This window comes from Cynara cardunculus (genome assembly GCF_001531365.2).
Source record: "Cynara cardunculus var. scolymus isolate 2C chromosome LG 2, CcrdV1, whole genome shotgun sequence".
Lineage (NCBI taxonomy): Eukaryota > Viridiplantae > Streptophyta > Magnoliopsida > Asterales > Asteraceae > Cynara > Cynara cardunculus.
Window position 1 is genome coordinate 16,815,497 of NC_037529.1, and position 5,314 is coordinate 16,820,810.

Sequence of the window (5,314 nt, forward strand, 5' to 3'; positions counted from 1 at the left end):
ATGTGGATTGGGGAAGGTTGATGTCTTCCATGAAAAAAAAATTGTTAAAATATTTTATGGGTATCCCATTTCCTTTTCTTTGTGCTGCGGCTTTAAACCCGTATTTAAATATTGTTGGTGTTGAAATTTTAATTACACAAATATGTGTGGCTTTTTGTTTGGATTCCGCTACGGATAATTCTTACTCAACGGAACAAAAACGTTTATTTAATCGCAATTTTCAAGATTTATTTGATCATTACAAACATTTTTACGGAGGAGGAAACCAATCACAAACACCTTCCCAACGTGGTTTTGCGGGTTCTAGTTCTTCTTCTAGTGGTCATCGACAAAGTCGTAAAGAGTTGATGACTAATTTAATGAACGAGGTTTTAAATGAATCAAGTAAAAAAAGTCGATGCGATAACGATTTGGGTGAACTAAATATGTATGTGCATACTAACTTTATGGCCGCTTGTCCCGCAAATGATGTTGAAGATTTTGAAAAAATTGATTTGTTAGATTTTTTGAAACAAAAACAACCTCAATTCCCGATTTTGGGCATGCATTGCACGTGATATTCTAACAATCCAAGCTAGTACTGTAGCTTCGGAGTCTGCGTTTTCTATTAGTGGTAGGATAATTTCGGTACGTCGGACAAGACTAAGCCCGGAGTCCGTGGAGTGTTGCATTTGCTTGAAGGATTATTTGGATAGCGTTGATAGGATTCAACACACAACATCTTTAGAGACGGAGATTGAAACGGTGGAAGAAAATCTTGAACAAAATGAAATCTCTATGGGACTAAGCACGCCACCAAGTACCGATACCGAGAGCACTTACTCCCTGTCCCAATATGACGATGATGAGGAACTCGATATTGATGACCTTGAAGACCAAGAGGCTATTAGAAGAATTCAAGAGACCGGAACTCTTCAAGTCAATCCGACATGGGATACCGATGAAGATTGATAAATAAATGTATTTTATTGCATTTTGTAAAACAATGCCACTTTAATCATAATAAAACGTACTTTTAAAGTGTATTTGAGTAAACCGTATTTTTAAAGTRTATTCTTAAATGTATATAACAAAACGTATTTATAAAATTAAACGTATATAACAAAACGTATTTATAAAATTAAACGTATATATATAATATATAACAAAACGTATTTATAATAAAACATATTAAAAATAACATATTTTAAAGATATTAATAACATATTATAAATTTATTAATTACCAAAAAATTAAAAAAAATTCAAAGGACCGGCCGTAACCGGTTATGGGACCGGAACCGGGACCGGCCGGCTTAACCGGTTATGAGCAAGCTTGACCGGTTATAGAGTTTTTCATCGGGACCGGGACCGGTTATAGAGGGACCGGTTAAGGATGGTTTTTGTCGCGATTAGGACCGGCCATAACCGGTTAAGGCCCGGCCCGGGACCGATTTTTGGCCATCTCTAATATATACTAAGGTTAAATGAACTATATTAGGCCTTTATGAGCTGTATTGACTCTTAATTAACTATATTGGGCCTTTATGTGCTTTAGTGGTTCTTAATCGACTATATTTGGCCTTCATTTGCTTCAGTAACTTTTAATCAACCTTGTTGGGCCTATCGGTCGTATAGGACTTAATTGTTGTTAACGAACATAATTAGGCTTTCATGGCCCGTAATGGGTGGTAATGAACTTTTTAGAACTTAATTGGCTCTAGTGACTCTTAATGAACTTGATTGGTCTTGATAGGTTTCAGTGGTTCTTAATGAACTTGATTGGGCTATGGGTAGTATAGGACTCAGTAGTTGTCAATGAACCTAATTGGGCTTTTATAGGCTGTCGTATAGGGCTCAGTAGTTGTTAACAAACCTAATTGGGTCTTCATGTGCTTCAATGACTCTTAATCAACTGTGATTTAACGACTCTTGGTGAATTGTATTGGTCCTTGATGGGTTGTATTGGGCCTTCATGGGCTTTGACGAACCTAACTAGGCCTTCATGAGCTTACTGACTCTTAATCAACTGTGATGGGCTTTAACGAACCTAATTAGGCCTTCATTGGCCCTGACAGATCATCGACGGATTACATGTGTATGTATGTGGTGGATGTATGTATGCATGTAGTAATATATATATATATATATATGTATGTATATGTAGAGAGAGGTTATTATACAACATTTGACATTCATACAACCAATACAATCCTCATCTCATCCATTCAATTTTAATCTATGGTCAAGATGCATTTGATGGCAAAATTGTAATAAAATCGAAAAACTAATTCACGCGCCTGATTTAGTGAGGGCAATTAAAGGTAAAATTGGAATGGGGAAATTTATTCTATTCTAAGTCGTGATACTATGAAATTAAGAATGCGATAATCACTCTACATGATATGCAGTTAGCGAGATTCATTGAGGGAATTCGATTGTGTAGAACAACAGATGGCAAACGAGCTTCATCCGGGTATAGTAATTGCAGGAAATCAAGGTAAGAATTTGGTTGATTGCATTTAGTATAATGTTTTTATATAATCCTATGGTGCAATATCTCTATGAATCAGTCCGGAAAAGGAGCGAACGAATCATGATAAAGAATTCTTTCTCTAAGTTCAAGAATACTATTGCAAATCCAGTTGTTCTAGACGAAGAAGAACTTGATTATTTTGTAGTGAACCCACAAAAAGTTCAAACTGATGAACAAATCCTTCCAGTCAAGAAACAGGGGATTCAACATATGTCAAGGGTTAGTAAAATGGAACCTTTATTCTTACTGTAATGTTTACTACTCCAATTTCTTGACCTAACGAATCTTGCTATCAATACAACTAAGGAGAGACTAATGAATCTTGTTGCATTGTGAATATGTTATTATTGGAGAGGTATTAATTAGTCTTTTTATACTTCTACACAAGTCTTCACTGAATATATGGATGAATTTGTTATTATTAATGAATCTTGCTGCATTGTGAATATGTTATGATTAATGAATATTTTTGCATTGTGAATATTTTATGTAATGAATCTTGTTGCATTGTGAATATGTTATTACTGGAGAGGTATTAATTTGGAAGGGAGGGTCTAGTTTTTTTGGATGTTTATCTTGGTGTGAAATTCATCAAGTCAAATAATACTGGTAAGTTTGCAGATTTTAAGTTTTGAATATTATTGCTTTAAACAACATATTGTGAGTCAACGTAGCTGACAATTTGTGCATTGTGAATATGTTATTCTTGCTTCAATAACATATTGTGAAACTAGATTCATCAATCATGTGTTATATGTGTGAGGTATTGCATTTTTATGTTCTATTTGCATTTCAAATACTGATATTTAAATTTCTTGATGACCATTTTTTTAAAGACTCACCATGATACATTCAAAAAAATTTCACCCTTGGCACGATGAGGTTTCTTTTGACACAGCACAACATTGTTGTTGTGTTGTTACAAAGTTGGTAGTCGAAGGACTGAAGCAAGCTGCACGATGATTAGCACAGACTAGCTTAGAAGCAGCTATCCAGAATTATTTTGAATATAAACCTAAAATGCATTTGGGTGCTGGCTTAACACCATAAATAACATCTCAGTTTGAACTGCTTAGCAACCTCCACTATGTCTATAGCAAGTTCGTCTCCCATCAACTGTGTAGTGTGCTTCCGAACGGTTTTAGGTCCAACGTCAGTCCGCTATTTCCCTCTACTAAATTTCACATATAATCACAGAATGAAGATACGTAGAAACCAATTTTGTGAACCAGGCACTCAAGGAATGTTTTTATGTAAGAGGTCAGATTGTGTGACATCTGTATATGTATAGTGACAATAGTTGCAATCTTTTTCATCCACTACTTACCTGCTATTATTTTGTTGATACGTTTCTGACACTTTTGTTTTTTATCAACATATCATCATATACATCTATTCATAAGAAGCATTAATCCGGTTAAAGAATGAGCATATTTAGCATAAGCACTAACCACTGTGTTCCCAAAATTATAACTCTTATCAACCATGTCATCAAACGCCTTTAAATAATGTAGATAACAGTGCACACAGTTTATTAAGAAAATGATATGTGAATTAATTTTGTACAGAATCTGGTTTCACTTTTTAATCAGCATCAACCAAAATCAGTGTAGCTGGTTTCATGACTGATGAACCCAGATCCAACATCAGCCGCTCACTTTCTGCAAAAAGATCCACATTTCAAAGCACCACATGGAGGGAACAGATAGGAAGTCCATCACTGGAAATTGAAGAAATAAAGAAAATTCAGTAACATGTGTGTGTGTATGTGGAACAGAAATATCATAATTGATGTATGTGTTAAGGCACTTACAGTGTTTCAAAGCTCAAGTGGCAATTTCGAGCAGGCTGTTAAATGAAACTGCATTATTATAATGAACCTAAATGCATTATTATAATATCATTTTTAGGTGAATTTGAATACAAAGCAGAATATGGTTGCGTTATTGTTTCGTGTGTTTATGTTGATTATCGGTGTGCAATTGGAACATTGTTATAAGTTCATCGCTTTGAATTTATATGTGAATATGGATGAATTCTGTATATTTGAATTTCACTGTCTGGGTTGCATCATTTCTCCATTGAATATGAAATATATTACATATTAAGGTATGATGCTCCTTCAATGAAAAATTATTACTAAAAATTTGATTGATGAACCACAGATGATGGTCATGAAGATATAATTGACGATAATCAGAAGTTCAACGACGACAATGCTATGTCAATTAGATCAAGAGGGAAGAGAGCTAAAAGATATGAATACAGTTAGTGGTGTGGTCATGAAAGATGTTAGATCTGAACATCTATTTGGGATTGGTAGGTTCCAACTAAAACTGATCGACCTAACAATTAATCTTTACGAATAGATGGATATGAGTAGAGTTAAATCGATCTTCCTTTGTTGGTACTTGTAGATTCACCATATTCAAAGCATATGAAGAGACAACGAATGAGACAAGGTTCAAGAAACAACAAGGAAGGCAACTTCCGTTGTGTAAAATAACATAATTCTATATGTGTAGAATTACATGAGTTGTAATCCTTTAATTTCAGGCGACTTTTCTTTTGGAACACGTAAGCAGATACCAAAAGAATCCAACAAGTAAGATTTATTGCTAATACATTAAATATCTAGAACTTTAATCACCGATATGCATGTTATATTGAACTAACTTATTGTGACTTCAATGCAGTGGCGATGGACCATGAAAAAAGTCCTTCGATGTGTACTAGAAGCAAACAGCGGCAATATGAGACAGAACACCACGTTTGCCATATGGGTAAAGAAACTAAAAGT